The sequence below is a fragment of the Molossus molossus genome, unplaced genomic scaffold, assembly GCF_014108415.1.
Source record: "Molossus molossus isolate mMolMol1 unplaced genomic scaffold, mMolMol1.p scaffold_m16_p_32, whole genome shotgun sequence".
Lineage (NCBI taxonomy): Eukaryota > Metazoa > Chordata > Mammalia > Chiroptera > Molossidae > Molossus > Molossus molossus.
Genome location: NW_023425369.1, coordinates 999,315 through 1,011,903, shown reverse-complemented (window position 1 = coordinate 1,011,903; position 12,589 = coordinate 999,315). Strand labels below are relative to the sequence as shown.

At 43.9% G+C, this 12,589-nt stretch overlaps 1 protein-coding gene across 2 annotated transcripts in view; it reads right to left on the bottom strand.

Moving 5' to 3' along the window:
• The window catches only part of FAM107B (family with sequence similarity 107 member B), a 272,172-nt gene that overhangs the window by 67,921 nt on the left and 191,662 nt on the right, over positions 1–12,589 (bottom strand). Inside the window, exon 1 of one of the 2 annotated variants that reach the window (XM_036281195.1) lies at positions 9,657–9,779. The exons of the other annotated variant lie outside the window; for it this stretch is intronic. The gene's annotated coding sequence lies outside the window, so the exon portion shown is untranslated. Of the gene's footprint in view, positions 1–9,656; positions 9,780–12,589 lie in introns of those variants that run through there. 2 annotated transcript variants of the gene reach the window in all.

The window sequence follows — 12,589 nt, the reverse complement described above, 5'->3', positions numbered from 1 at the left end:
TCGGGCAGCGCTCCACCCCTGCAACTCTATTCCCTGGAACATTTTGGTTTTGTTCAGTTTCTATCTTTTTTTAAAATTGAGGCATAACTTATACAAAGTAAAAGGCTCCATAAACAGCTCCATCAATTTTTACCTCCTGCAATTATAATTTCATTTGGTTTGGCTTTCCAGTATAACATGCCCTTTCCTCAAGATTAGTGCTGCTCATAAAGCCTGGAATGTAAAATGAAACATGGTGGGACCTGCTTCCAACTTCTGAGCCCTGCATGCTGGTGGCCTGCTCTGCTATCCAGGCCAGGGCACAGAGAGTCAACTTACACAGTCCTAGGGCAACTAAAGATACAGCTTCTTTACTGTACTTTATAATTCTCTACCTCAGCCCCCAAATCCTACTTTCCTAAAGCTACTCATTCAAGTCATAGGGTTTTTAACCTGCTACTCCCTGAAAGTGCCCAATGGGTTTGGAACAATGGTTGCCCCCTTGAGCCAATTTTGAAGACTTGGCATTTCACTAATTAATCATCCTTTAAAACATAGTGGTTGTAACCATATAAAGAGATTAATAAAGATGTGAAGGAAATCTTTTTAGATCAAAATTTAATACTGATAATTTTTTACTCTTAAAACCAGATATTCTTAAATTAAAAAGCCGTTCTTTTTTTTTTTTTTTTGCTATTTTGAACTTAGATACTGGGACTACCATTAAAAACTCCTAAAAATGAAAGATGTACTACATTCAGAGTGTTAATTTAATGATGCCACAATTCCATTTTAAAGTGTCTGGAGCCCTGGCCAGTTTGGCTCAGCGGTTAGAGCATCGGCCTGCGGTCCAGAGAGACCCAGGTTCGGTTCCCACTAAGGGCATGTACTTGAGTTGTAGTCCCTGGCCCTGGTTGGGTCGTGCGGGTGGCAGCCCCTCGATGTGTCCCTTTCACGTCGATGTTTCTCTATCTCTCTTTCTCTCTCTCTCCCTCCCACTCTGTCTGAATAAAGAATGGAAAAATGTCCTCGGGTGAGGATAAAAAAAAAAGTCAGGAACTTGTGATACCAGTAAAAAGTGCCTTATCAGAGACCAAGGGCAGAATACTGGGGTAAGGTTAGCCCTTATTCCAAAGAGGTTATCACTCAGCATGGCTAAAATTATATAATTAGCTCTTACCAAGCTATTTGATAATCTTTTTAAACAGACTGAAAGATATGAGGTGTTTAAAATCTTTTCCAAATTTTCAGATATTTATGATATACAAAGAATTCTTCTGCAATAGAGAATATGAAATCTTCCAATACAATTATATGTGAATAGGAAAAAATACCATTTAACTACAGAATTGCTACAAAGAGAGAATGTATTCATATAAGACATAACTTTATAAACATCATGAAAAATGGATGACACCTAATTAAATGCCATCCATTAATAAGGCAATAACCTTGGGACACTTTGTACAAAAACGGCATTTCAGGTAAATAAAATATTTAACACACAAACTCTGCCTAATGACATAATTACACGTTTTTCATTTGGTGCCATTCTCACATTATACCTAGGAAAGCTACTTCACAAATGGATCACTTTAAGACACATAATTTCCATGTGGCAATGCCAAAATCAAATTATAGTACAGAATTCTCCTTAAACAATTATAGATTTACCTGGCAGGTCGATTATTCCATCTGGGATCCCTTCTGAAGATAAGGAGTCAAAGTTTTATAGACGCAGTTAAGGGAACTCGGAGAGAAGGCCCAAGTTTGATTCCAGTTCTTATAACCTTGGGCAAGCTTTTTAATCTCTCCATGTTTTATTTTCCTCATTAGTGAAACACTAATAAATGGTAGTTCCCTCATAGAATTACCTGGAAGATCACAGAAGATAATGAATGAAATCATGCCTGGCATTACAGTAAATGCCAGCTATTATTTTTATCATCTCAAGGCCCATCTCAGTGGAAATAATTTTCATCAGCCCACGGAGTACCTCTTTCTGACAAGGGCAAAGAATGTTCCTTAAAAGCAGATGTGTTGTGCAACAATGAATAAACTTCAAAAACATTCTACGAAGTGAACAAAGCTGGGACACATATTGTATGATTCTATGTATTTGAAATTTTTCTACAAAAGGTAAAACTCAAGACACAGAAGATTAGTGGTTGCCCAAGATGGGGAGCAGGAACAAAAGTTTACTACAAAGTCTAAAACTGAATTGGGGTGATGGTTGTTCACAGCACAAATTTATTAAAAATAATGGAACAGCACACATAGAATGGGTGAACTATACAGTATATAAATTATTTCTCAATAAAGCTGTACTAAAACAAAAACGATGTGTTTGCACAGGTTACTTTAATGCCAATTTGTTACGATAAATTCAGATATTTCCAGAGTATAGCAAAAATTGTTGAGAACACAAAGCTTGGGCAAGAACTAGGTTGGGTACTAATCCTGACTTTCTTCCTAGGTCAAACTTCCTACTTCTCTAACTCTCGGTTTCCACATCTGAGAAATGGGAATCATAACAGTATTAAGATCAGAGGCTGTTGTGAACATCATTATATAATCTTCCCCCAGGTTTCCCATATCAGTAAGTAGCACCACCCTTTACCCAGGTACCAAGGCTGAAAATGTAGGTGTCACTCACGATTGCGTTCCCTCTTGCATATTAGCTCCAATCCATTAGCAAGTACTGATGGTTTCATTTTCCAAATATATTAGGCATCCAACTACTTCTCACCAGTTGCATCCCAGTGCTGACAATATCCCCAGGAACTCACAAAAGCTTCCCATAGGTCCTCCTGCTTCCATCCTCAGCTCCTCTGCAGAGACCACTACAATCCAGGCCAGAGGAGTATTCACAAACTGCAAGGTGGATCTGACCTCTACCAACCCCTGCTCAGAACCATCCCATGGTCTCCCCATCAGCTAAGTCCAGACCATGGGTGACAGGCCCCACATAATTTAGCCCCCACGTGGACCTCATCTCACATATCTTCCCCCAACCTAGCCCCATCCACATGGCTTTCCTGGCATTTTTCAAGATGGAGCTTCTCCTCCAGTCTCTGGGCTGATATGTGCACTTGCCTCTGCACAGACAGATGGGAGCAAGGTTCACTCTTCCTTCATTCAGAGCTCAAATTCTCATCAGAGGGGCCTCACCTCATTAAGAACACCACCTCCTTTCCCACCAGACTCCAGCCCCTTGACATGATCTACTTTTCTTATAGCACTGTCACTACCTAGAATCATATTATCTATGTATCTATTTATACTCATCTTCCCTTGAATATAAACTCCATGCAGGCAGGGATTTTGTCAGTCCTACCCACTGCCCTATTCACATACCTCCAGAGTCTGGCATACATAGCGCCTGGTATACAGGAAAATTTGTTAAATACTTGCTAAATGAATGAAGAAATCTCATAAAGCACTGAGCACAGCGCCTGTCAGGTAGAAAGTACTCAAGAACTGTTAGTTGATAATAATAAAAATAGTATTATACATTTTTTTTTTTTTTTTTTTTTTTTGTTCAGGTAGAGCGGGAGGGAGAGAGAGGAACAGAGAGAGAGAGAGAAACATCGATGTGAAAGGGACACATCGAGTGGCTGCCACCCCCAGGGCCGGGGACAAACTGCAACCGAGGTACGCGCCCTTAGCGGGAACCGAACCCAGGTCTCTCAGGACCGCAGGCCGACGCTCTAACCGCTGAGCCAAACCGGCCAGGGCGTATTATACATTTTTTATTATTATATATCACAGGCAAGAATATGGGAGTTCTTCTAGGTTAACTGAATAACCTAGGTTGTACGCTAAGCCTGACAATCTAGTATTTCCAAGATGCATATTTCTATTCCAAGAGTGCAGAATAACTGATGTTCCTACCACAACAGGAATCTAAAGGACGATAAGGCCAATTCGCTTAACTTCCTCCAGGACATGGGAATTTTAATACATCTACCTGAGACATTCATAAACAACTGCTGATTATGTACACTGCAGGAGTTTATAATATGACTGTATGATTTTGTAAACTCATTAGCATGCATCAAGCGCAAAGGCCTGAAAAACCTGGATAAAATGTGACTTTTAGCTTTAATCCTCACAGTGTGCTGTATTTCATATAATAACAAAGAAAAGCTTACACCAGTGCCACGCCCTCTCCAATATAATTTATTGTAACAAAATCTGGTTCCCAAAATAGAACAAAACATGCCATTTCTAATATCAAAGCCGGGGTATGCTGAAGGAGAGGCATCCTGTGGAGCAGGGTGAAAAGAGAATGGAAGAAGTCCCCCACCCTCCCCACATGTCCCTCCATTGGTCTCTTGGCATTACTGCTGCTAAGTTACTAAAAATTTGAGTCAAAAGCCATGGGCAACGGCACAACAGCCTAAATACCATGGACAGCCTTGTCAGGGGCTGTGTGTTCAGGGCCTCGTGACCTTGCATTTGCCCTTGCCTTGCTGTGGGAGGTACATCTCACTCAGTTCACCTCATAACTGAGAGTACCAGAGCTGCCAGGGGTTCTGCGACTTGCTGGAGGTCACAACACTGGGGCCTAACTCAGACGTGTCCATCTTCAAAGCTTCAAACTGTTCCCCTACACCACATTAGGAAATGTATCCTGTTCCCAATCCCGCCCCTTTAGTCCAGGGCTGGCACTGAGGAGGGCTGTACCTAGTAGAAGCTCTGGTGTAACATAAATCAGCACTGACAACAAAAAAGGGTAATAGAGAATGAAGCAACAAAGATCTTCCAGACTACATGTACCTACAACCAGCCAGGGTATGGATAACTGGTCTACCTACATTTTGTCTATCTTGTTTTTAGAGACTTCTCAACACATGCTCCAGAGCCCAGAAGAGCTCAGCATTCCCCATTAAGACTTCTCATCCTAAGGTCTGCTAAGGATTTATGACTCAGTAGCAGGGACAGCACTACAATCAGCCAGAGACTCCTGCATTTCATGGCCTCTAGAGGGGATTTTCTTCACACCCCTGAACCCCAAGACTTTGCCATGCATAGGGAACATTACTGTCACCAAATCATGCCTCCGTCCCACCTCCCCATGCACACACAACACTACAGAGCACAGAGAATGGTTACTTCTCTGCACCAGCTGCCTCGCCTTACATGAAATCTCTGATAGAACCTCACTCACTCTGCTAAAGAGCTCACCTAGTGTTAAGGCAACACTCTGTGTCTGTACCTTTCCCCTGCTTTCTTTCCTATAGTTTACCTGAGTTTGAAAAATATTATTAAATAAGTCTTCCCACAATTTCCCCACAAACCCGTATCAAATCTTCTCATTTGTGACAGAACCTCTGGTGGTCACAGATGTAGTCAGTTTCCCTCTGCAAAATACTAGTCTTCAACTTCTGGGAATTCCTCAGAACAGCTCAGGACACCATGTCTCCACAACTGCTTTGAGGTTTCCCTTCAGCAAGAACACTGGGACAACACCATAGGTCCCCAGCCCCTCCTCCAGACAAAACCGAATAGCCAAGATCCCACCACCATGCTCTTAAGTCGATCAGCCCTGAGCAAATCCCACTCATTTCCCTTCATGCCTCTCCCAACCTGACCTTCACTTTACAGTCAGGAACCCAAATCCAAGGCCTTAGCTCTGATTTATATTATTCTTTCCGAGTTATCATAATTCAGGAAGTGCCTACTTTCCCCTCATGGCTCTTAACATAACTGTCATTGGAAAACTTCTGTGCAATTTCATGCAGTTCTTTAAATATCTCCTCATCTGTCCTGCCATGAGGGGCCCCATCAGTCTTATCAACTGCAGTATACCCAATGCTAGGCCAATGCTGGCGCATAAGCAGCTCTAAGTAAATGTCTGATAAATGAATTGAGTGAATGAAAAGTAAAGGTTCCCCTATCAGCCTTAGAAACAGCCCGTTGTCAACTTACCATGACTAACTGGAAACCCATGCCAGTCTGCTAAATAAGTTTATTTCTTTACTAATAGGGTACTGAAATCAATATCAGATAGGTGGAAGTGTAGATGTCTTTTGGCTGAGTTTTAGGTACTTAGCATAAGGAAAAGTTCATATGCATTAAGCCCAGCACTTCTTACACAAGAAAGAAAAGCAAAAACAGGCCTAAATTAGACAAGGAAATTACACAGGGGAATGAAGGAAAGTCTCCTCAAGTCATCCCAGCACTCTGCTGGGCACACAGCCTTCTCACTGGCACAGCAGCTCTCCCTACGCGATGCATGCCCAAAGTGAGATGCAAAGTGGGTCGGTGCCCACGGCCACAGCTACTTTCTCTAGACTTAAAGAAGGGTAATAACTCCCCCAAGTTACTGGGGACTTCTACAAGTGCCTGAAATCTAGATCTCATATAACCAAACTTCCTCGCCCTAAGAGAATTCTGGAGGGAGGGGCAGAAAGGACATTAATAATGACAATAAGCCATAATACTAATCTACTACATTCCCTCTTTTTTTGGAGAAAAGTCTTCCACCCCTCAACCACCTCCAAAAAAAACCAGTAAAAATCTCTTTCACCTTTGTGATATTAGTTTAAACAATTAAGAAATGGAAGGAAGGAAGGAAGGAAGGAAGGAAGGAAGGAAGGAAGGAAGGAAGGAAGGAAGGAAGGAGAGTGTCTATCCTATACAGTTCAGGAACAGGATTTCTCAAAGTACTTCTCTCAAGCACAAAGGAAGTCTACTTTTTTCCATTTTTTTGTTCAGATAGAGTGGGAGGGAGATACATAGACGTGAAAGGGACACATCAAGTGGTTGCCACCCACATGACCCAACCAGGGCCAGGACGGGGAAAAAACTGCAACTGAGGTACGCACCCATAGCATAACAGAACCCAGGTCTCTCCTGACCGCAGGCTGGTGCTCCAGCCGCTGAGCCAAACTGGCCAGGGCGCAAGTCTACTTTTAAATATCCCAGGAATAGACTCTCCAGTCCACAGGGATATGAGGCTGGCCATCACAAATAGCCACAGCAAGGCCATCATACTGGACCCACTTCCAAGCTTTTTCTCCTCCCTGAGGCAACATTCCAAAAAAAAGTAAAGCTACTGAACTCTGACCTCAGATTCAGCTTGGCTAGGCTGCTCACATTGCCCAAGGCCACAAGAGGGTTGAAAAACAAGATTTCGAGATTCTGATATTTTCTACTGGAGTTTCTTTTTTCACTTTTGTATGTAGAAAAGATGTTGATCACTACAGCAGACTACATACTTCGCACATTCACTTACAGGTCACAATTGCACTGCAAAAGCACCCGAAGTGTGCTTGCAGATTAAGAAGTCCCAAATAAGAAACAGGAACAAAAATTGCACCTGATAGTACATAACCACAACTTCCTTCTTTAAATTCTTCTAGCTTCAAGAAGTATTGCATCATCCTAATGATCAATCTACTTACAAAAGGTTGTCTCCAAGACCTCTTTTTACACTGCACATTGGAGAAATGAAATGTTTGAAAACCTTACAAGTGGAAAATAAAAGTATGCAATGACAAAAGCATTCAGTGGTTAATCTAAGACTGAACAATGTGTTGTTTTTTGTTTTTAGTTTGTTTTGTTTTTTACACAAAAGACATACATCAAAACTACTCAAAATTCATAGAGAACTCTCTTATTTACTTTCTCAATCCCAAAGCCTTTCAGAAGCAAGCATGTATCCAGCTATAAAACCACTATTCCTTGTGCTACAAAGAGTTCTTTCCAGCATATATATTTCCCATGGATTTCAATTTTAATTTTAAAATATTTTAAAGGCTGAAAGATTGAGTTTTATTTTAAAAATAGTCAATCCCACCCTGGCCAGTTTGGCTCAGTGGTAGAGCGTTGGCCCATAGACCAACGAGTCTCGGGTTTGATTATGGCCAAGGGCATGTACCTCAGTTGCAGTTCATCCCTGGCCCTGGTCCGGGTTGTGCGGGAGGCAACCAGTCAAGGTGTCCCTCTCACGGTGATGTTTCTCTCTCTCCCTTTCTCTCCCTCTCACTCTATCTGAAGATAAACAGAAAAATATCCTCAGGTGAGGATTAAAGAAAAAAAAAGCCAATCCCAAAATACTGCTGAAATCCAAAGAATATAGTCCACAAAACTTTTCTATCAGTCTATTCTTCAAAAGTCAGTGGAACTTGCATTGTTTTTCCTGTTTCTTCCCTCCCCTTTCTATACAGGTAATTATCTTCAAGGGTATAAGAAAAGATATTTAAACAATTTGTTGGTATAAATCCTGTGTGGAAATGCCAAACTACTATCGTAGAACTATGGTTATTTGATATCTTTTAGTCTGATGTGACGGTAATGGTGAAGAATCAGTAACTCCCTCATTTATTCACACACAACACACACAAACACACTCACTTACGCACACACATACCATGGCTGCCAAGTCATAAATCAAGCAAAGATGCCTTCATCCTCAGGACTTGTCTTGGCGGTTGGGTATATAAGCAACTTTTTCTTTCAATATATTTTTTTTCAATTTTTAAAATATATATATAATATTTTACTTAAAAGTTTTAAATTTGAAAGTACCAGCACTAAGAAATAGCTAGATAGGCACCCTGGATACTATTTCAACTTAAAACAACTTGGACATCTAAAATCTCCAAAGCCATATAAGAGGAACATGGCCAAAGGAGAAAATTAATGTATCTGTTAGCAAGAATCCTCAAGTTTAAGAATGTAAATCTAACAGTCCTCATCCCATTTTTCTGTACTTCCTTGAGTAGCATACTCATTCTAATCAAATGACTGCTCTCCTAGCATTGACTAAGGTCTTTCGGGAGAAGGAAGGACATGGTACCTTGCTGCAGACAGTAAGATCTGTAATTTATCCTCTGAAGGAGTGCTGGCCACATTTCAGAAAGGGCTTTATCATCCTCTCCCCAGTATGTTAAAACTTAAGCAGCAGCACCCATGCCCTCCTGAAGGACCCGGAGATGTTTGGGGAGAAATTGGGAACCAACATTTCAGGACTTCTTAGGTGCAGACGCTACCCAAGCTACTGGGTTCACTGGAGCGGTAGGAGAGGGCATATGTCAAAATGAAAAAGTTACTTACAGACTGCAAACAGTGCCACTGTCACCTTTAAACCAGCGAGGCAACCCCCCGCGGCCCCTCCTTTGTTTGCCCAGGCGGCGGCTCGCTCGGCCCGGAGCCCGCGTCCGGCTGCCCCGGGGCAGCGAGAGGCGAGCAGGGCGCTGAGGACTCGGCATCTGGCCGCGAGTGGAGCACCAAGTGGGCAGACCTCCAGGCGGGGTCTCTCCATTTTCAAGGCCGAGGAAGCAACAATAAGCCGATCGGAACGGCAGTCCGGGCTCCTCTCCCTCGCGGAGCCCCCGCCTCCCCTGCACCCTTCGGGCTCGGGGTCACCGCGCCGGGTCCCCGCCACGCCCCGGCCCTTCGCTCTCCCCAGGCACGACGCGGGTGACCAGCGCGCACCGTACGCCCACCGCGTCGCCTTCTCAAGCTCGCAGCGACCCCCGAGCCTCGCCGTCCACGTCGGTCTGACGGCCTGCCTCGGGGCGGAGAAGCCCAGTGGCCAAGCGCACCCGGGGGTCCCTGGGGCCGGGTCGGGGCAGGGCGGGGACCGCGCAGTCTCCCGGCGGGCACCCCGCCTTCCCCGAGCTCCCAGTCTTTGTGTGCAAAGTAAGTGCGGGAGGCGAACCTACCTCAGCGCGCGCACAAAGGCGCTCGGCTCCCTCCTCGGCGCTCGCTCCGGAGGCTGCGGCAGCGCTCAATGGCCCACGGCTCAGGGCGGCTGCGGTGGCGGCTCAGACGGCAGCTGCAGCCGGTCCGACGCAAGACAGCTCTTTCACACCCCGCGGCCCCGCGCGTCCGAATTAAACGGCTGGGCGGGCTGGGGGCAGGGCTAGGCTGCTGAAGGCGGGGCGAAGCTGCTGAGGCCCCGCCCAGGCCCCGCCCCGCCGCGCTGGCCTGGACCTCTGCGTTCCTGCGGCGCCCCGAGCGGACTGAGCCCCCGACGCTGGAGCTCCGAGAAAGTCTGGGGATTTGGTTCCGGGAGGTTTCTTTTTGCTTTAGTTTGATTGGCTTCTGAAACTCTCGAAAGAGGAGAGGGAATGTGGGAAGAAAAAAACTACGTGTCACGGGATCAGAGAGAGATGGGAAATAGAAGGTGGCTGGTGGGTGTCTGCCTCCATCTACGCTTTACATTTGTGACACTCAAGAGGTGAGTGACATGGTCCCCATTGCAATCCTGCTAATATATCGCGGAAGAAAACTTAAAAGGAATCAAGGACGTAAAGGAAACAGATTTGCTGGAATTCTACAAATTTCAGGCTGGAGTTTGAAACCCAGTGATCTGGGAATTTACTCATATGCTTCACCTTCTTCTCCCCTCCCCATTCAAAGGTAATTGGAGATTTTAATTTGTGGGCAAGGAGAAAAGAGTTTATTTTACCTCTTTTTTTCTCTGTGACTTTTTTGTTTGTTTGTTTTTCAACTCTCCTATAGTAAATTACTTCTCTGCCCAACCCCAAGACTCTTAGGTTACAATCTACCTGAATCTTAGTAGATACAAAAATTGTAAATACAGAGTTTCGAACAAGAACAGCAGGTTGATGGATATTAGATCAAAAGTAATTTGATTTTCTTGGAAACAGATGAGTAAGTGTTTATTTATTGGGAAGCTTTTCTGATCAGTTTGGGTCATGATCACACAGAAAAGTCATATCATGGATTTCATTAAACAAATTACTCTGAAGATATTCTAAAGCCACAGCCCTTTAAGGCGCTGGCCATCCTTAAGTCCCTGAAGCCCAACAAGGGGTGGAATCACCAGCCAAAGGATTAAGAGAAACAGAAGCTCTTTTTGGCCCAAGAAACTGCCTTGTGTAAACTTCATCCATGGTGTTTTCCACCAGTCTTCTCTCCCTATCCTTGCATTGTATTGTTTCTATTCTTGACAATGGGTCCACCAGTCACCAAACCAGAACCTTGGATCCAGCCCAGATTTTCCCCTCACTCCTCACATGGGATTCAATTCCAAGTCCTGTGCATACTACAGGATGTCCAGATAACCCTATCCCCATCCCATTGACACTGCCACAGTTTACCTTTGGGGTCCGTCACCACACTGTGGCGGTGGTCTCCCAACTGTCCCAAGCCTCCAATCTCACACACTCTTTTCCTCCAAACTGCTTCCCCAGTGAACTTTCCAAGTGCAAATATGCCTGCGTTCTTCCTCTTCTGAAATGGGGGTGTTCAATTTCTGTTACATGATCAAGTCCAACCTCCTTAGTACAGTGCCCCAAAGGTCAGCATGATATCACCTTAACCACTTCTGTGAGCTCTTCCTACATCCCCCAAACACCCAGGGCTTCACTCAGCCAGAGTGTTGTATTTGCTAAATGGCCCTGCTCTGTTAATATGAAGACTGGATGAAAGAATCTGTCACCTTTATGCCCTTCCTCATGCCTCCCCTCTGCCTAGTATACCTTAAACCCCACCCCCTCACCTTCCAAGAGCTTCCTTCCTCTCTGAGACCCAGGTTCTTCTGAAAAGCCTTCCCTCTCCTGCTCAAACTGAACAGTCCTTTTCTGCCTTTCCCACACCTAGTACAGTCTTGTGATTATTGCTTCCAGAATTGGTGCTTGATATATATACATATCTTTGCATCCTTATGCTTAACAAAGTGTCTGGCATATAAGAAGTTTAGGGATTAAATTGTGCCACCCGCCTCCAAATTTGTATGTTGAAACTCCAACCCTCAATGTGACTATTTGGAGATGGGGACTTTAGAGAGATAATTAAGGTTAAATGAGGTTATAAGGATAAGGCCCTAATCCAATGGGACTGGTGACCTTATAAGAAGAGGAAGAGACACCAGAGATTTCATTCAGTTTGCACACACAGAGAAAAGAGGTTATATGAAAGCCACCATCTGCAAGCCAGGAAGAGATCTCACCAGAAACCAACACTGCCAGCACCTTGATTTGGACTTCCAGTCTCCAAAACTGTGACAATGTAAGTGTCTGTAGTTTAAGCCACTGTTATAGCAGCCCAAGCACACTAATACAAGAAATGTGCATTAGCTTCTCCTTGGAAAAGTACTAACCTACCAATGAGCCTGTAATGTCCCTCCAAAGCAGCCTAGACAAAATTCTATGATGCCAGGCTAGTGGGGCAAGGTGTCTGGATGTAATAATGACCACACAGCCTTTTCCCTGTCCTGTGAGAGAAATAGAAACATGCAGCTTATTCCATAGTCTTAGGTATAAACGTCCACAGGCTCTCAGCCATGGCCCTTCTCTTATATCAGGAACCATAATTTCTTTTAAACCAAAAACAATAAGAGGAGATCAAACATTACTTTGAACTTCTTACATCAAAGCTTCATTAAGAGACAGGACGCTAACACTCATTTATTAAACCCACTGTTTTGGAGCTGAATATTTCACATTCTTTAGGAATCTTAGGGGGGTTTTGGTCCATGTAGGGTGAAGTATCCAATTTGGTTTGGGGTCCCTGGAATCACTGTGGGTGGACCCCAGAAATGAAAATTTTATATTTATGGACTACAGTGATATTTATTTTTGTATCCATATCATCTATCAACAGTGCCTGGAACATAGTAGGTGCATGA